The sequence below is a fragment of the Rhinatrema bivittatum genome, chromosome 4 (assembly GCF_901001135.1).
Source record: "Rhinatrema bivittatum chromosome 4, aRhiBiv1.1, whole genome shotgun sequence".
Taxonomy (NCBI): domain Eukaryota; kingdom Metazoa; phylum Chordata; class Amphibia; order Gymnophiona; family Rhinatrematidae; genus Rhinatrema; species Rhinatrema bivittatum.
Window position 1 is genome coordinate 180349840 of NC_042618.1, and position 20958 is coordinate 180370797.

General features: G+C 41.7%; 1 protein-coding gene across 1 annotated transcript in view; it reads left to right on the forward strand.

Moving 5' to 3' along the window:
* Positions 1 to 20958, forward strand: part of FAM20A (FAM20A golgi associated secretory pathway pseudokinase) — a 79258-nt gene that overhangs the window by 1008 nt on the left and 57292 nt on the right. The window lies entirely within an intron of this gene.

Consider the following 20958-nt stretch of genomic DNA (forward strand, 5'->3'; position numbering starts at 1 on the left):
CATCAAAAACGCACGGGAGAGGAAAGTGACAGCGGGTTGGATGGGTTGGTCAGCGGGGGAGGAGGGTGACTGCAGAAGTTGGTGGTGCACCGCACAGTTTGCCGCTGCCAGGTGCCCTGGAAACACAGTGCACCACCTTCCTGCATTACCCTGTGAGCACTACTTTCTTCAGTGCAAAAAGCTTATCAATTTTATGCTCAAAGCAACTTAATTCTTAGAGAGAAAGTTAGCTAGACCCATCCCATAAAATAATCGCCTAATCTACTAACAGCAATTGCAATAAATTATGTGAAATAACAACTATTTTCTGCAAGAACATTCCATGCAAATGAAATTAATAAAGAACAAACTTCTTTTTAAAATAGAAATGATAAAGAGAAGTCTATAATGCCATAAAAGCCAGTGATGATCAGTACCATCATTTTCACAGCAAGAATTCAAGTTACACAAGAACTAGACCTTTAAAATATAGACAAACCCTCACAAAACATGAAATAGAAAGGTAGGGACTGTATTATGCAGTGCCACAATAGAAAAGCAAAAACGTCATCTTTCCTCACAAAACATCAAGCAATAAAATAAAGAGATATAAAACATCATTCATAATATTAAAACCTAAATATTTCAAAACTGCTGATGATCATCCAATAATTTAAACGTACTTGCATAAATTTGTTCTAATATTTACCAAACACCAATCAAATATTTCAAAACATTTGATGAATAAAATATACAATAATTAAAAAAGTTCTATTTCCCCCCAAAAAACAATACAATACACTCGATAATTAAAACTAATAAGGATTTTTAAAAATCTCCTGTTCTCCAAACCTGGATCTTTTGATTTCCAGTCATCCTGAGATTATCATAGATTGGGGGAGGTAGGGCCACACAAACTATCTCCTCTCTTTCTCATTCACAAACACATACTAACACATTAATTCTTTCACACACTCTCTCTCTCATATACATACCAATGCTCTCACACACACTCCCTATCTCTCCCTCACACACACTTTATGTGTGTATGTGCTCATATGCATGGGCCTGTGAGAGCTTGTGTGTATTAATACCCCAGACCCTAGAACACCAATACACCACCTACTGGAAAAACAGAACAAGCTTGACTGCTACAAATCCCTACAGAGAAACACAATTTCTGTCTGTGATGTGCATCTCTGCCACACATGCACATCACAGACAGAAACAGAAACGTGTAGGCAAAAATGAAATGGAAAGAGAGAAAGCAGACTCTGTGAACTCTGGAATACTGAAGAAAAAGCAAAACACAAATATATAAGAAAGGCACATTCCCAAAAATGGCATATTCCAATTGCTGAAAGGCAAAATAATTCTTTTTTACCTTTAAGGTCTGATCTTATTTTTCTAATTGGATTGGTCCCAATCTCTTTTTCCCCCTTGTTCATTTTTCCTTTATTCCTTTTTCAGGGTCTCTTTTATGCTGTTTCTTCTCTCTCCTCCTATCTTCTTTCCTTCCTTCTTCATATACACACAGGCTCTCTCTCACATGCATGCTCTCACACACAAGCTTTCTTCACATAAGATCTCACTCTTGCATGCTCTCTCTCACATACACACAGGTTCCCACTCCCACACACAGGCTCCCACTCTCATATGCTCATACTGGCAGGCTTCCATTCTCACAAACACACACACACACAGTCTCTCGCTTTCACATGCTCTCTCATACACAAATACACAGGCTCTCATAAGCTCTCTCTCACGTGCAGGTTACCAACCCCATACATATGTACACACATAGGCTGTCACTCTCACATGCTATCACATACAGGCTGCCACTTTCTCACACACAGGCTCTCACTCTCACATGCTGTCTCTCACATGCAAGCTCCCATTCCTGTCCACAGACACACACAGACTCTCACTTTTATATGCTGTCTCACACAGTTTCATATTCCAACACAAACATAGACTCTCACATGCTGACCCATTCCCATACATACATACACACACACAGGCTCTCATTCTCACATGCAGGCTGCCACTATCACACACACACATACACAGGCTCCCACTCTTATATTCTGTCTCTCATATACAGGCTTCCACTCCCACACACATATACACTCCCTCACACACACACACACACACATACAGGCTCTCACTCCTGCATGCTCTTCCTCCTTCTCAGAGAGCCCACCATCAAAACACAAAATCAGGGTTATACTCTCATAAAAACTCTCTGGAAAATCAGTCAGTTACATTGCTATTTTATTATTTTATTGTACACCATTTTGATCTTTGGAGAATCGGTCTAGTAAATAAAATTACCATTACTCTCCTCTTTTGTCTTAAAATATTTCTTCCATTCCTAGCTCCTGAAAGGCACAACACCCTCAAGTTTCAGGGACTACCCTCTTTTTTTGTTCAGTCTTTGTCCACGAGTTGGTCCAAGCACTGGGCAGACACCATGCCCGTGACTTTCATCATTCCTAGACCTGTTCATATATAGGCATCTGCTCTGAGCTGCCCCTGGTTGTCTAGCATGCTGAGGTCCAGAGTAGTAGTAGCACACACTTACACATTTGTGCTGCATTTTCTGAGAAAAAAAATAACAAATGGCAAAATAGTTAATGTTTCATGATATGTGTGATCCTGGGAGAAGAGAGAACAGGATTTCTTACTTTCCCCAATGAATTGCAGTTTCTATTGGCTTTTGCCTTCATCTTTCTCAGTATGTATTTGCTCTGGCTCTGTGTCCAAGCTACCTACTCTACATACTTCAGCATTAAATGTATCATGCAAAAAACAACATTTCAAGATTAATCTATATTGCTTTCCTATCCTTTCTGTTTCCATGCAACATTCTTGGGTGTTTTTGTTTTCTTTAAATGGTAATAATCTTAATATTCATAATGCATTTGGAATGAAAATATGCAAACTAAGCCCTGCACTAGTGAGGTGCATGAACCGGGTGGATTTCAACTTCATTTGAGTGCGACAGGCTTTTCAGATTTCATCCGTGCTCCCTGGAGAAATTCGTTTAAAAATGCCCCTCCCTCGATCTGCTGCATCTGGGTAAAATATGAAGAAAATGTGCTTTGGATTTTCATGAAGCATTTGAAGCGTAGCCAATGGAATCTGGATTGGATTGTTCTGAAAATATGAAGCAGAGGTTTTTATTTTTTTATTTTTTTCAGATCGCCTCCATATAAGAGTTTGACAGACTGTTGGTTGAAACTTCTACATTTGTTTGACAGATCTGTTTGGAATAAGTTAGTATGTCTACATTCCCATCATGAATGAGTCTGGGTTGGTTCTAGCAAGATCAGGTCTTCCTAAATCTGTCTAGGTGACTCCACAGCCAGCTGGATTTTTCAGGATATGAACAATGAATAATGAAGAGATAAATTTGCATGCACAGAGTCTACCGTGCATGCACATTCGTTGTGGAAATCCTGTGGAGTCGCCAGGGCAGTTTGGGAAGCCCTGACGTAGTACTGTGGTCCAAAGTGCTGTACAAAGCAAATGAAACATATCTCAAATTCAGAAATAGATTGATGCCCGAATTTAAGTAGGTTGTTTCTAGAAGGAGAATTTCAGCAGATCAGGCTGAACAAGCTGTCTGGAATTCAGTCAGGGCACCGACGTTAACATCCCTGCTCCTGTGGAAGGAGCCCAGCCCTGGGATCAGCCAAGTGTCCACAGAATAGGCAGAACCTTGTCTGATAGTTGACACTTTCAGTGACATTTTCCGCCTCTTTTTAGCTAAAATCAAATTAAATGTAAGATATGGGTCAGGAGATGAGGACAGCTCCTTCTTGGCCTTTAGCTGAGGCTGAGAACTTGTACAAGATGGGGATGAGAAGTGTGTGCCAAACGACCCCACTGGTGACATGAAACTGTTTGGACCCTGGTCAAACCAGGAGAATTGGAATAGACTTCTTGAGTTGGTGCATCATGCTCCCTTTCTGCCATTATCGAAATCCAATCCTAAATCTCACCTTTTTTAGGCTGCTTTTAAATCTAAAACTGATTATCCTACTCATAGCCTTTTTAAACTATTTTCTAAACATATTACAAAATCTCTGTTGCCCTGTATGTTTGCCTTGATTACATTGTAAGCTCTGCGGAGCTGGGGCTGTCTCTTATGTACTTTTGGGCAGTGCTGCATATGTCGAGTAGTGATAAGTACTAAAGAATATTGTGCTCCTTTGCATCCTGTTGAAAGAAGATTAATTTCTGAGGAAACACCAAACACAGAAACATAGAAACATGATGGCAGAAAAAGGCCCAAAAGTTTTCTCTGTGAGCAAAATTGTTGCTTACATTACCCTGTGAGTTCTTCGGATCATGGCAGGATGGCGTCCACCATGGCCACATTGGGCCTTCTCTCTCTTTGGTCCGTGTAGGGTGCCCTATGCGAAAATCGTTGATGGCAGCTCCACCCCTCCCCTCCCCAACTGATCCCTGCTTCTTGGGGCAAAGGGTAAGGAAGTCAGTCTGGGAAGTTAACGGAGAGAAGAGCTAACACCACCCTCTCCTCCCCTCAGATTGGCATGGATTAGTGGGGGTGGGCACACTTTATCTTTCTCCAGATCTCAGCACTCTCTCAATTCTCCCCCCCCCCCCCCCCCCCCCCCCCCCACCACCACCACCACCACAACACCACCATCACCACTCCAGTGCTGACGGTAGAAATATGGAAATACATATTCTCTGGATATAGAAATGCTGCATCTGCAGAATAAAAAGACATATTTTTAAACATAAGAACATGTCATGATGGGTCAGCCCAAGGGTCCATCAAGCCTAGCATCCTGTTTCCAACCGTGGCCAAATCAGGCCATAAGAACCTGGCAAGTACCCAAAAACTAAGTCTATTCCATGTTACTGTTGCTAGTAATAGCAGTGGCTATTTTCTAAGGGGTAGATTTTAAAAAGCATTTACTCGAGCAAAACTGGTTTTTGCTCGAGTAAATACACTTTACTCAAGTAAGTGGGCTTTTCAAAATTGCTACAATATATGCCATTGAATTGTCCATAGGATTTACTCAAGTAAGTGCACTTTACTCGAGTAAATAGCTTTTGAAAATTGCTACGATAGTATGTCACATTTAAATGCATAACTCCTTTGAAAATGACCCCCTATGTCAACTTAATTAATAGCAGGTAATGGACTTCTCCTCCAAGAACGTATCCAACTCTTTTTTAAACACAGCTACACTAACTGCACTAACCACATCCTCTGGCAACAAATTCCAGAGTTTAATTGTGTGTTGAGTGAAAAAGAACTTTCTCCGATTAGTTTTAAATGTGCCACATGCTAACTTCATGGAGTGCCCCCTATTCGTTCTATTATCCGAAAGAGTAAATAACTGATTCACATTAACCCGTACTAGACCTCTCATGATTTTAAACACCTCTATCATATCCCCCCTCAGCCGTCTCTTCTCCAAGCTGAAAAGTCCTAACCTCTTTAGACTTTCCTCATAGGGGAGCTATTCCATTCCCCTTATCATTTTGGTCGCCCTTCTCTGTACCTTCTCCATCGCAGCTATATCTTTTTTGAGATGCGGCGACCAGAATTGTACACAGTATTCAAGGTGCGGTCTCACCGTGGAGCGATACAGAGGCATTATGACATTTTCCATTTTATTCACCATTCCCTTTCTAATAATTCCCAACATTCTGTTTGCTTTCTTGACTGCCGCAGCACACTGAACCGATGATTTCAATGTGTTATCCACTATAAGACCTAGATCTCTTTCTTGGGTGGTAGCTCCTAATAAGGAACCTAACTTTGTGTAACTATAGTATGGGTTATTTTTCCCTATATGCATCACCTTGCACTTATCCACATTAAATTTCATCTGCCATTTGGATGCCCAATTTTCCAGTCACAGAAGGTCTTCCTGCAATTCATCACAATCTGCTTGTGATTTAACTACTCTGAACAATTTTGTATCATTTTCTATCAATCATGTATCCCTGGATCACACATCACCAGCAGAACTGAGCCATAAATCTCCAACAGAAATTTCAAATTTTTCCTAAATAACCAAGAAGGAAAGCCATACCCCTAAATTATGCATATTTGGCCTGCCATTAACTATATCTGGCAACTTGGCTATAACGGTCCTATATGCAATAAAGAAAACCCTGGCCAGTTTTAGCCACTTAGCAAAACTATTTTTAAATCATTTGACAGCATCTTATTCAGATGTTATTTAATACTTCATAGATTACACAAAATACACCCACAGGTGTCATTTAAGTGCTGGAGACAAATACAGAATAAAGAGACTATAAGCATAAATAGAAATGTGCACACAAAAATGAATTGGAAATTGCAACAAGCCAGATGCTGATGCAGTACAACATGGCCATTCTTCATTAAACATCAAACAATACAATTAAGAAATATAAATCAGAGTATAACTATACTCTATAAAATCATGAATCGGTTATTTAGTCTTTCAGATAATAGAAGGACTAGGGGGTACTCCATGAAGTTAGCAAGTAACACATTTAAAGCAAATCGGAGAAAATTTCACTCAGCATAGCTGGGTTTAAAAATGGTTTGTACAAGTTCCTGGAGGAGACGTCCATAAACTGCTGTTAATCAAGTTGATTTAGAGAATAGCCACTGCTTATTACTGGCATTAGTAGCATGAAATCTATTTAATGTTTGGATACTTGCCAGGTTCTTGTATCCTGGATTGGCCACTGTTTGAAACAGGATGCTGGGCTTGATGGACCCAGAATGGCAACTTCTTATGTTCTTACCCATAACAATAATATTTCAAAACATCTGATGAATAAAACATCCAGTAATTAGAAAATGTTATACATTTCCCAAAACACCAATAAAATATTTCAAAATAGCAGAAACATCAATTAACAGCCAATAGTTAAAACTAATAAGGATTTTAAAATCTCCTGCTGTCCGTATCTGGGATTTTTTGATTTCCAGTCAACCTGAGATTGTCGTGAAGTGGGGGAGGGGGGGTCACACAAACCTTATTTTCTCTCTCACACACACTTGCACTTGCACTTACACACACACATGTACACAGGCTCTTTCTCCTCCTTTCTGCAGCACATGGCGTGATAGACTTTACTGCGGCTCCACCATCCTTTCTGCCATCTTCGGGCACATCGGGGTGGCCTCTACCACGGCCCCGCTAGCCTTCCTGTGCTAAGGGGAAAAGTTGTACATGTGTGTGGGAAAAGTTGTGCACGAGCTCACATGTGCCCAACTTAGAGGGAACACTGCATGGAAAGGAAATATCTGCAGTATCTGAATGTAATCCTCTTTGAAGTGCCTGAAAAAATGGAATATAAATCTATGTTAAATCTGTGTAACACACCTATCTAATCTGCCCATTTCTACAATCCCTATCACTCCTTCAGAGATTCCCTGTTTTTGGCCCATGCCTTCTTGAATTCAGATACTGTCCTTGTCTCCACCACCTCTACTAGGAGACTGTTCTGTTCATCCACCACCCTCTCTGTATAGAAATATTTCCTTAGATTACTTCTGGGTGTACCCCTATTCCCTTCATCCCATAACCCCTCATTCCAGAGACTCCTTTATGTTGAAAGAGGCTCACTTCCTGTACATTGATACCTTGGAGTTATTTAAATGTCTCATCATAGCTTCCCTATCCTACCTTTCCTCCAGGGTATCTAGGTCTGTCCCCATATGCTTTACTACAAAGCCCACTGACTATTTCAGCAGCCGCCCTCTAGACTGATGCCATCTAGTTTATATTCTTTTGTAGGTGCCGAGTGCAGCGAAGAACACATTCAAGGTAGGCAGGCCCATTCCGTAGCTCTCCCATTCAGTCACAAGCCAGATGAAACCCTACTGAGCATCTGCAACTTAACAGGAACTGAGCAAAAGGCGGCATGGGCAAGCTTTCTTTACAGCCTCATCAGCCATCTACTGTTTGTCACATAATTAAGAAGCTTTAATAGCCTGTATCGCAACTATTTCTTCATCGGTTTATCAGGGAAAGCTAAACATAATAAAAGGACATGAGCAAGGTAGAAAGTGGAGGAGTAGCCTAGTGGTTCCAGCAGGGGGCTACAAGCTAGAGAAACCAGCGTTCAAATCCTGCTGAGGCTCCTTGTGACCTTAGGCAAGTTGCTTTACCCTCTGTTGCCTCAGGTACAAAATTATATTTAAGCCTTGTGGGGGTAAGGAAATACCTGAATGTAATCTGCTTTAATGTACACTGAAGTGCCAAAAAGCAGAATATATAAATTAAAAAAAAATAGCCTTTAATAAATATTCAAACTCAGGTGGTCTAAAGATAACTTTGCAGAAGTCTGACTTTTTTTTTCTTCTCAAACAAAAGGATTCCCAGCCATCCATTCTTATAAAACAAACTGAAACCACTGTCTTTAAAGACTTTTCAGCAGCCCATGCCTTAGGCAAGGTCCTACAGTTTCCCAATGAAGAAACAGAAATCAGCTGAGCTGGGGGTTTTTTGGGGGTTTTTGTTTTTTTTTGCTTATTGTTTAAGGTTATTTAATTTTTATTTATTTCTATATTTCTGACCTCACCAGCAGCCAAAGGTCTCATATTCCGGCTAATAAGCCTTCAAACTTTTGTCAGCGATCAAGATTTCTGTTTTTCTGCAGTGGGATTGCTATTATAGGATTTAATTAAAACTTTTTGAGAACATAACCTTTGCAAATTCACTCGTGATGTTTGCTTAGCTAGTTACATATAACCTTTATGTCTCTCGGGGTTGTGTTTATCCTGTCAAAAAGTCAAGAACATTTTGGCAGCAGAGGGAAAATCATTCTGGAAGTTCTTTGGGAGCCTCTTGACTGTTTAGCCACTATCACAAAATAAAAATTTTGGGCAAAATAAAATGTTGATTATGAAACAACTGTAAACAGCCATGGTGACCTGTAAAAATAATCCTTAGCTGAATGGAACTATTTTTGTGTTCATATATTTTCACTGATTTCACCAGAATTTTTTTTTATACAATTTCCATGTAGTGAACATTGACCTTAACCTATCTGGGAGCCTGCTGCTACCTTATTAACACAGAAGCACAATGGCCGAAAAAGACCATGTGGCCTATTTTTAGTCTGTCCATCCACACCAACTGCTTAGCTCTACAATCCCTACCACTCCTTCAGAGAATCCCTGTGCTTAACTCATGGTTTCTTGAATTCAGATACTGTCCTTGTCTCCATCACCAAATTTGGGAGGTTGTTCCATGCCTCCGCCATCCTTTCTATAAATAAATATTTCCTTAGATTACTTCTTATCTATCCCCCTTGATCCGTCATCCCAGAGTTTCCTTTCCACTGAAAGAGGCTCAGCTCTTGTGGGATGATACCTGTGCATTGATACTGGTCAACATAGTCATCTAATGAAACTACAAAAAAGATTACAGTAACAACACCTAGGTTACATAATGATCTACAGGTTTCCAGATTTCCTGAAATGTTCTAATTTATTTTTATTTTTTTTGGCTGCAAGAGCTTCCTATTTCTATATCAAATATACTATATTTCATCAAGTGTGTATCTCTAGGAAGGAGCCAGTCATCCAGTTGGTAAGGGTGAGTTTTAAAGCCAAGGATGTTGAGCTGGATTATTGCTGTCACAATAAGAAATGGCCACCAGTTTCTCTATCCATATATCCACTGTGCTGTAGGGGGCCTGAATTACAGTTACTGCAGGTCTTAAACCAGCAAAGTAATTTTATCAGTAAACCTGTGATCAGAGATGGAAAAACAACCGAAGTATTTCTTTATCGCCTGTAAATCTGCAAAGGTGGTCCTAGGATAAATCAATAAAGTGAAAATGATGCTAAGGAATCAGATTTACGGATATTATAAAAAAAAAAATATATAATAATAATGCAAGTGTCAAATTGTGCACTATTGCCTTATCACAGAGTTTATATTTGCAGGATATTTAAACCTTCCAGAGGGAAACAAACTCCATCAGTTGAAGGGTTAAAAAAAAACCACTTTCCTTGTCTCATTCTCTCTATTCAGTATTTGAGTTAGACAATAACATAGCCCAAGCTACCTGCTACAGAGCTACCAGTGGCCTGAGGCTTAGTCTAGCATCACATTGGCATTGAAGGATAGAGGATCGTTTCAGAATTTCCCTCTATCAAAACATGGATCCTTTCCTGCAAACAGTACACACATCTCCTAATCATTTTTCCTGATTCCTTGGCATTCTTTGTGTGTTAAGTGACCAAGAAGGTTCTGCAGCCTCCATTCACAAATCCTTTTAGCCAGGGCCGCCATCAGGGCAGTATTCTTGGGCCTGCAGTATGGGGCCCCAGGATCTACTGCCACATATGGGGGCCCGCAGCCACCAGGCAGCAGGTGCGCTTGGGGGATGTATTAGTTCATGGCAAAGAGGCCCACTGAGGCTCTCTCCGACAGTCTGTTGCCCAGGGGCCTACTGAAACCTGGAGCCGGCCCTGGGTGCGGGCCCCAGAGAAGGGAGAGAATCAATGCTATGCGTGTCTTTTAGACACACATAGCATTGATTTACAGAGCACCGCAGACAGAGACTCGTCCGCGCGCTCTGTCCTGCCAGCGTTCACTGTCTGACGCGGCTGTGACGTCACCGCCGCGTCAGACAGTATGCGCCGGCAAAGCGCGCGGGCCGTCGCTGTCTGCTTGCTAGCTGGAGGCCGAGGAGCCGCGGAGTCCCCGGAGCGCAAAGGGTAAGCTTGTGGCCCAGACATTTTGGCTGTATGGGGCCTCAAAATTCCTGATGGCGGCCCTGCTTTTAGCTGCCACCAGCGAAGAAAGGAACGAGGCTAGTTAAACCAGAATACAATAAAGAATGTGTTGTCACCAGAGACAAACAAATATATCCCCCAGTCCCTGTGTCCCTTCAAAGCCTTTAAAAACCTCTCCTGAAGTGCATTTCTGTGCTTTGGTGCTGGGGCCCTTTTTCTGGCCTTGGGGTAGAGCTTGGCACATTCCATGGGACTTTCTGCTAGTCAGTTCTGTTTCCTAGCAGGGGATGTATACAGCGCCCATATATACATATTTTTTGTTTGGTTTGCCTACTGGCTTTTTCTCCGGTGCTGGACTGGGGGCCTCGCTAGGTGTGTGCTTTTTTTTTTTTTATCCCTGAGACTGGTTCTGGCCCTACTGCATACTCACTGCTCTGTCGAGCACACCTGGCTATTCTAAGCAGCCCCGAACAAAACACATGCTGCCATCTCCCCTTTCACAAGAAAGCACATGTATGTAATGCATCTTGTCTTCAGGTCTTCAAGGAAAGAATCCAAAACTTCAGTATCTGGGGAATAGTCAAAAACGTGCATTCCCCGATGCAAGCCATGAAAACTATAGACTAGAACAGCGTTTCCCAACTTTTTCAATCCCAAGGCATACCCACATTAACAAAAATTTCGTGTGGCACATCGGCCTCTGCGGAGCAGGCAGTGCAGACATGGAGAGGACTCATGTAGACATAGAAGTGGAGAAACACTGAACACCCCACCAGCCACCGATCTCTCTTCCAACTTTTAAAAGAAAGGGAGAGAGAAGGCAGAGACACACATGGACCTGTCACAATGGAACAGTATTCCAGTGACTTGAAATGAACAGATGTGCCTGCATAATGACAGAAGGCTCTGATGGCTTCCACACGCTGTCAGCTTTAAGCAGATGTGGGTACACATATATATGTGTGTGTATATGTGTGTGTGTGTGCGTGTGTGTGTGTGTGTGTTCACAGCAAGGAACTGAGGGTCAGGATAAAGACAGGAGTCCATGCACGGTAAGGAGCTGAGGGTCTGTCTTTCTCCTTGTGTGTGTGTGTGTATACAGTATGAACAGTTGTGTTCATAAGTTTACATACTCCAGGCAGAATTTATAAGATGTGTAGCATTTTAAGAAAACATGAGTGATCAGAAACAAACATGTCTGTTATTTCTAATGTGTTTCAAATTAAACTATTTTATTCATAACAGAACAGCATACTCATTAAACAAACCATAGCTCATTCTGTTGCTGGGGAAATAGATTTGTTTGTGACAACATGTGCACAGGAAGGAGCTCCTGCACATTTAAGAACCACCGCTGGTGTCCCTTGTTGCTGTGACATGTTTAGCACAAAGTCCAGGAGCTGGTCTGGACCTGAGCACCTGATAGTTGTGACTTTCCCGTGGCATCCCTGATCAGGTCTGATGGCACACTGGTTGGGAAACGCTGGACTAGGTGCAGATCAAAGCTGTGAATCAGTTCTTGATCAGGCAGTGATTCAGTGGTTTCCTTGCTTGCTTTATTTCATAACCAACCCTCTCATGATAAGCATCCATGCAAGTTTGCTGAGGGTCCCACTTTGAAAGCTCTGCTCACCTCATGCTGTAGATGTTGGCAAAGAACACCACTCTCAGCCATTTCTGAATGGGGGCGTAAAAACGTAAGGAATAAATAAATAAATAAGTAGATAAAATCGATTAACTTTCATTAATAAGTTCTTATAGCATCATGACAGTTTGGAACCTCAAAACATAACGTTATGTGGGGTCTGTTTTTTTCATTGACGTTGGCGCAACTCTAGCACTCATCTCTAAGGAAAGCGACTGTTTTTATTTGCATTATAAAAATTATCTGGACTATAATTGTTTTGCAGACTGATGATTACATATGACCCGCCACATGGGGAAGCTGAAATACTTGCTCCACCATTTTGGGTGTGTTATGTCAGACTTTGTCATTATGCTTTATGATGTCTATCTAACAAGAAATTCTCTCTTTTTTTTTTAAATGCTTAATATTGCTTTATAAATATTTCATACACCATGGGATGGGCAGGGCTGGTGGAACCATTAAGTGGACTGGGTGGCCTCCTAGAGCACTGGCAGTTAAGGAGCAGTGGCATAGTAGTGGCAGGACAACGGTGATTCTACCCCCTTGTTCTTCCTACCCATGGGGCTCAATAAAGGAAGTTCTCTCATATGGAGCTGTGGGAGTGGGAAGAATTGTGTAATATCTACAGCCAGGCTGAAGGAGCAGCAGCAGCATTGGTGGGCCAGAAGAAATGAGCAGCATCCTCCTGCAGGCAGCCAGAAGGCGCAAATTCTGATTCAGTTGGCCTGTGGGACCAGACGAAATCAGCAGCTTCAGCCTGCCCCTGCCCTGTCCTTCCATTTTCCTAAGAGAGATGAACAGGAGCAGTAGGCCCTTAAGGCCAGAAAAAAGAGAGGGCATCCCATCAGCAGTGCAGGCCAAAGGAAGAGGCTGCTGCTGTTTTGGGCATTGAAGAGAGGGAAAAGAGTAAGCATGTGTATGAGCGTAAGAGAAAGTATATGAACACGTGTGTGTGTGTGTGTGTGTGTGTGTGTGTGTGTGTGGTTGTGTGTTTGAGTTTGTATGACTGAGCATGAGCATGAGAAACAAAAAAATCAAAATAAATAAATGTGCGAGAGAGAGAATTTGCATGGAAGAGGGTGTGTGTGTGTGTGTGTGTGTGAGAGCGAGTATGTGCATGAAAAAGTGTATATGCATGTATGTGACAGTATGCATGTGAGACAACATGTACATGAGGGAGTGCATTTGTGTGTGTGTGAGAGCCAGCGGCGGATTCCCAATGAAGACCGGCTCGGGGATTCACCGCCCAGGCCGGCCCAGGAGATACCACATGGTCTGCCGAGAGCGGCTCTGTCACGGCCACGCTTGGCCGACCACGTGACTAGCGCGACCGGCCCACCGGGGGATGCCTGATCCCCCGATAGGCCAATCCGCCCCTGGTGAGAGCATCTGCATGACAGTGTGTATCTACGTGTGTATGTAAGAGAGAGAGAGCACATATGCATAAGAGGGAGTGAGCATGTGTGTGAGAGCAAGCATGTGCATAAGAGAGAGAGAGAGTGTGTGTGTGTGTGTGTGTGTGTGTGTGTGTGTGTGTGTGTGTGTGTGTGAAAGAGAGATAGAAGTAAATTTGTGTGCATCCCTTGCCCCCCACTAATTCATGACAATCTCAGAGTGACTGGAAATCAAAAGTTCCCAGGTATGGATGTGTGATGTGTTTTCTGTTTCAAAAATTTTTTTTATAAATTTAAATTTTATTAAGTTTAAATCATTTATCAGGTCACAAACCCAAGAAATTAAATTGATACAGAAAATATCTTGCAATACACATCAGATCTGAACAAATCCACATAAAAGAGAACTGCAGCCAAAATAATAACAAACAAGGAAAATAATACCCAAGAAAAACTGGCCAAGACATCAGCAGCCATTCAGGATGATTTATCCACTATAAAGATTTCTAGATGCATCAGATGTAAACATATCTTGATGTACAACAACACATTTGCAAGGAAATTTTAAGAAAAAGGAAGCCCCTAATGCCAAAATCTCTGGTTTCAGCTGAAGAAATAATTTCCTTTTGGCCTGATTCTCTCTAGGTACATCTGGAAAAACATGTACACATTGTCCACAAAACAAAGACTCTTTATATTTAAAGTACTTTAGAAAAAACATATTTTTGTTATTATCTGAAATAAAAGATACAACAAGGGCGATCTAGTAGAAAAGCTGTTTTGACAATTTTATTGGTGTTTGGGGAATTTTTAAATATTGTAAATAAGTTTTTAATTATTGATGTCATTCTATTCATCAGCTGTATTGAAATATTTATTCTTTTTATTAGTATGATTTTACTATTACAATTGATGTTTTATATTTTTTATTTTATTGATTGATGCTTCATAAGGAATGCTGATGTTTTTGTTTTTCCATTGGCTTATTGCAGTTTCCAGTTCAGTTTTTGTCTGCACATTTCTATTTATACTTTATGGTCTTTTTATTCTATATTTGCTGAGGGTCTATCTGTATTGTTCATGTGTGACTGAGGTGAAGTATTCTGCTAGTCTGTAGTTTCTGTGTACAGATCTATAGGTCTTTAAGATCTGCATACAAAGGTCTCCTCAAAGTAGTCTCTCCATGATATACCCAACTCATAGAATAATTGGGCTAAGTTAGCCAGCTGAATATTGACCTCTGTTTTTTTATTGTACCCTGGCATAAACCTTGGAATGTGAGGGCTACAAATCTTTTAAATTATAAATAAATATAGCAGTCTGGCTTGTTCTATTTTCTTAAAAGGAGGTGTATTGGTATTTTATGGACTGGTGTAATATTTAGCCACCAGGTTTGGAGTTACTTGTATGATTTTGAACATTTGGAACTTCATGAAATAATAAAGTATATTTGCTAATGATCACAATAATAAAAAAAAAAAAAAGGACTGATATCCTTTTTCTACGCTACCATCTGATATTCTGGTGTAATATTTGCATTGTTGCTTTTTCATAGGTAGGGTTGTTCCTGTTTGAGTGCTGGCAGTTAGTGCTGTTTTGGTATAGGAGGTTTATTATATCGTAATTGTACTTCAGTTTACTCATGAGTTTCTTAGGGCTAAGCGCATACCCAACATGCTTTGCAATAGGCCTAATGCCCAAAGACCAGTGCAAGGTTATTAGGGGCTCTAGATGAAACTTATAGCCTGTGCCCGCCTCCCCTCCCCAGGTCACATCCTCCACATACAATTAAAAATTATGCATTTATTTTAATTTTACATGAAAAAAACATTCAAAGTACAGTCTTCTGAGGTAAAAATATCACTTACAACATATTTTTATATTTACATGCACTGCTATGGCACCAATCAGAAAGCCCTGCAGAAAAAAGTAAAAAGGACACTTGGAATTGGTATTAGGCCTGTTGTAATATTTGTTGGGTGTGGGTTTGGCTCTCAAAAAGCCATGAATAAACTGTAGTACATTTTCAATAGAGTATACCTCCCATACCAAAACAGCACTAATTGTCATTACTCAAACAGTAACAACCCATTACTATGAAAAGCAACACTGCAAATATTACACCAGACCCTAAAACACCAATATGCCTCCTATTAGAACAAGCCCTACTGCTATAGATCCCTACAGAGAAACTACAGGCTAGTAGAATACCTCACCTTGATTACACATGCAGAACACAGCCAGACCTTCTCCAAATACAGACTAAAGATACCATAAACTATAAATAGAAATCTGTAGACAAAAACTGAACTGGAAACCACAAGAAGCCAGACTCTGTATGTAGTGCAACAATGGAAGAACAGAAACATCACAATTCCTCATAAAACTAACAATAAAATCAAGAAATATACATTATCAATAGAGTAAAACCATACTAATAAAAATAATAAATATTTCAAATAGCTGATGAATAGAACAACATTCAGTAATTTAAAAGTCATACAAATTTTCCAAATACCAATAAACTATTTTAAAAAAGCAGACACATCATATAGCACCCAATAATTAAAATTAATAAGGATCCTGCTGTCCATACCTGGAATCTCCTGCTATCCATACCTGGGATCTTTGATTTCCAGATGCCCTGAGATTATCGTGGGTTAGCTGGGGGAGGGGAGAGGAGTTGTTACTCACAAACTTTCTTTTATCTCTCATATTTACATGCATGCTTATTTACTCTCACTCATACACACACACACACACCACACACACACACACACACACAGATATGCCCTCTCTCTCATAATATACATACAGACATGTCCTCTCTCTCTCACATATACACATACACAGACATGCACTCTCTCATACATACACACATAGACATGCTCTCTCTCATACTTACACACACATGCTCTCATTCTCTTATACATAGATACAGATATGCTCTCTCATACATACACATATCACACACATGGGCATGCTCTCTCATACATACATGCACACAGACATGCTTTCTCTCTCTTACATACACAGACATAGATACAAGCATGCACTCTCTCTTACATACACACACACACATGCTCTCTCTTTCTCTCTCTGATACATACACACACATATAGACATGCTCTGTCTCTCATACATGCACACACCCAGTGCTCTCTCTCTCATACATATACACACACAAACACACATACAGACATGCACTTTCTCATATAGATGTATATACAGACACAGGCATGTCCTCTCTCTCTCTCATATATACAGCACACAGTCATGTTCTCTCATACATACACACACACACACGCACACACGTGCACAGAATGCTCTCTCTCTCTCATAGACACACATACAGAGACATGTTCTCTCTCTCAATCATATACATACACACACATACACACACACACACACATATACAGGCTCTCTTTCATACCCCTCGCCCAGAAGCACAAGGCCAACAGCAACAGCCTCAGCCTCCTCCTTTAGCCCCGTGGCCCATGGTGCTCTTTCCCTTTCTTTAAGCCTGCGGAAGCTAACCCTCCTCCTTCAGCTGAGCAGAGACCATGACCGGTTACTCCTTCCGGAGTGGGTGGGGCCACACTGCTCCGCTGCTGTTGTTGGTTCTGTCCCCCAGGCCATGCTGCTGCTCCTTGCTCCTCCTGCTCCTCACTGCCATGCAGGCCCAGGGTCAGTACTGCCTCTGCTAGCAAAAGCATGGCCTCTCCTTCTTCCCTTCTGTGTGGAACTATGCTATGGCACTTTCTCTTCCAGGCCATGTGGGCAGGAAGGAGAGGCCATGCCATTGCCCCCCCCCCCCCCCCCCGACTGGGGGCACTCTAGATAACTGCCTAGTCTGCCTATCCACCTACTCTGCTAATGCCATATGGCTTCCAAATGTCTTTTTTTGCTTTTCTGCAGGGTTTTCTAGTTGGCACCACAGCAGCACATGTAAATGTTATAGACATGTTGTCAGTGATATTTGTACCTCAGAAGAATGTATTTTAAACGTCACTTTTCATGTACAATCTTATTGTAAATGCATAACTTTTAATTGTATGTTGGAAGGGCCAGCACAAGAGTATAAGGTTTGCCTAGGGCATCTAATATCCTTGCACTGGTCCTCAGAATAATGGGCCATGTTTTTTGGATATTTTAATATTCATTTGTGTACTACTGTTTTATTTTCAGGCTGGGTGGGTTGGAGTTTTCTTGAGAGAGATATTAGGGAAGGAACTGTAAGTCAAGAGATGTCAGTTGCCAAACACTAGGATGGAATTGCCAGCTGAAGGGAGTGGCAACCACTGTGTGTGCACTTGTGCATGCTCACAGCCATGCACCTGGTTAACCGTCTGCAAAACACAGCAAGGGACTGAGGAACCATTTGCTGAAGAGATAAATTTGGACCAAGCTATAGTCTTCTAAATGCACAATGAGAAGCAGAAAGAACCTTTCTTCTCCTGCAGCACAGCATACCGCAGCCCAGAGTACAGAGCCAGTCCCTGGATTCACTTTTGCCAGTGCTCCCTGATCTTTGAGAGCTGGCTCCATCCTTTCTTCTTCTTCCCTGATTTTCTGCCCAGGCCAGCAGAGTCTGGGCACTGGGCAGTTCCATTATGGCTGAGGCTAGGAGGATGATGTCCAGTAAGCTTGAGGTTTAATGAAAACAGAAACATGCAATTTCCACAGCTTAGGTTTTTGAGACTTGCCTTTTCTGGCAAATAGAGTAGGCATTAGTGTTTTGTCAGTGGGCCCAAAATGCTTAGAAGAATCAGGCCGCCGAATTAGACAGACTCTGGCCTTGTGCTAAAGCCGTGGTGGTTTCAGAGCAGCTTTAAGAGCTGCTTCGAGTGGAGTCTTTCTGTGCACCTGCATTTCATGGGCCCTGTATCAAACTCTCATAACTAAAATCCCATTTATTAAAAAAAAAAAAAAAAGTAAATTTGCAGCAGGTCAACAGAGTCCCAGCTCTTTTCAGCTCTTCTGTCATGGGCATTTAGATTTGTACACTATTTTAGGGTTTTTAGGTGGCTTGCACTGGAACCAGAGTCCCCATTGCCCATGATGTGTCCACTGTCCACCTGTCCATCAGCCCACATGCCTTGCACACATGATAGAAACTGCAAATTGCTGAACAGATTGGGCTGAAATTCAGCACCTGGAAAACCAAGATGTAATGTTGTTGTCATTTTGGCATTAATCAATGCAAAATTGCAATTTGTCTGTCTAATTTTACCCCATGCCCAACGTTGACTTGCTCTGAAGAAGGGACATGCACTTTTGCATCATGCCTCTAGCAGGCACATTTCAACTTGTTTTAACCTTTGTGCTTATTGGAAAATTTTCATTATCAGCATCAGTCATTCCTTGTTTACAAATCATTTCTTTATTCAAGGTCTCAAAGGCTTAACATGGTTCAAACCAAGATACATAGGGTTTTGGTATATTTATTTATTTATTTATTCATTCAATTCAACTTTATTCTGCCTTCACACAAAATGCCCAGGGCAGATTAAGGTTTAAAACATAGAAAATTAGTATGTACATCAGGTTCCTTGCTTTGTCACATGTCTTTGCATAGCTCATCAAATTGTGCTGATAGCAGAAAAAGACTCAAGTGGTCCATCCAGTCTGCCAAGCAAGTTCTTCTTACTTTTATTATGCGTAGTAACTGCCGCTCCATGCAGGTTATCCCCATGCCTTCGGTCAATTACTGCAATTCAGTACAGAGTATCCCCATGCAGGTTACCCTTTATCTTCACTTCTGTCCTTTAGCCACTAGGGATCCTCTGTGTTTATTCCAAGCCCTTTTGAATTCCATTACCATTCCTGTCTTCACTACCTCTTCTGGGAGGGCATTCCATGCACCTACCATCCTTTCTGCGGGTCTTTCTACTTTGAAATATTTTATTCATCATGTCACTGTGCACCATTTGTGAGGGTGCAAATGTTAAAATAAACTGAACTGAGCCTGGCCTGGCCTGATGGAGCTATGTGGGAGACCTGGATTCAATTCTTGGGCCAGACTACACTTAACACAGTTTGGCCGGGGCTGGGGATGCTGCATAGGCAGCTTTCAAAGCTCCTAGAGGAGACGAGGAAATTTATGTTATTGCAAAACGATGACACCTAGTGGCCAGACTCAGGGTGCATAGATACCATGTCCCAAAAGCAGCTGCCGCACGCAGGGGCATCATTAGCACTGGGCACACAGGGCCTGTGTCCCAAGTCTCTTTCTCTGTGCCCCAAGTCTCCAGCTGTGGGTGGAGCAGAAGAGGCCTGGTGGCCAAAGAAGAGGACTTGCAGGGCTGCCAGTGTTTCCTGCAGCCAGCAGCCAAGGAAGAGGCCCTGTGGGATGCCAGCATTTCCTAGAACTGGTAGCTGAAGAAAAGGCCCTGTAGGACTGCCGACATTGGTTCCAGATGACAGCTGAGGAAGAAAGAGAGAGCATGCATCTCTGTGTGAGAGTGCCTCTATATGTGTGTGTGAGAAAGTGCATCTTTGTGTGTGTGTGAGAGAGAGAGAGAAGGTGCCTGTTATTTGTGAGAGATTGCTTCTGTGTGTGTGTGTGTGTGAGAGAGAGAGAGAAGGTGCCTGTTATTTGTGAGAGATTGCTTCTGTGTGTGTGTGCAAGAGAGTAGTAGAGAGTGCCTATGTGTGTTTGTGAGTGGGTGCTTCTGTGTCTATAAGTGTGAGAGTGGAAGAGAGTGTTGGTGTGTATGAGAGAGTGTCTCTGTGGACGAAAGTGAAAAAATGCATCTGTGTGTGAGTAAGTGTGTGTGTGAGAGAGAGAGTTAGAGTGCCTCTGTATGTGTGAGAGGGAGTATCTCTGTATATGACAGAGTGAGAGATAGTGCCTGTGTGCATGTGAGAGAGTGAGAATGCCTGTGTGAGGGAGAGGGTGCTTGTGTATGAGAGAGAGAATGAGAGAAACTACCTGTGTGTGTAAGAGAGAGAGCACCCCTGGTGTGTGTGCATGTGTCTGTGAAAGTGAAAGAAATTGTCTGTGTGCCTGTGTGTGTGTGTGTGTGTGTGTGTGTGTGTGAGAGAGTGAGTGATAGTGCTTATATGTGTGAGAGAGTGTCTTTGAGTGTGAGAGTGAGACAGTGCCTCTGTGTGTGAGTGTGTGTGTGGGTGAGAAAGTGAGAAAGAGAGAAAGAGAGTGCCTCTGTGTGTGTGTGTGTATATGAAAGAGT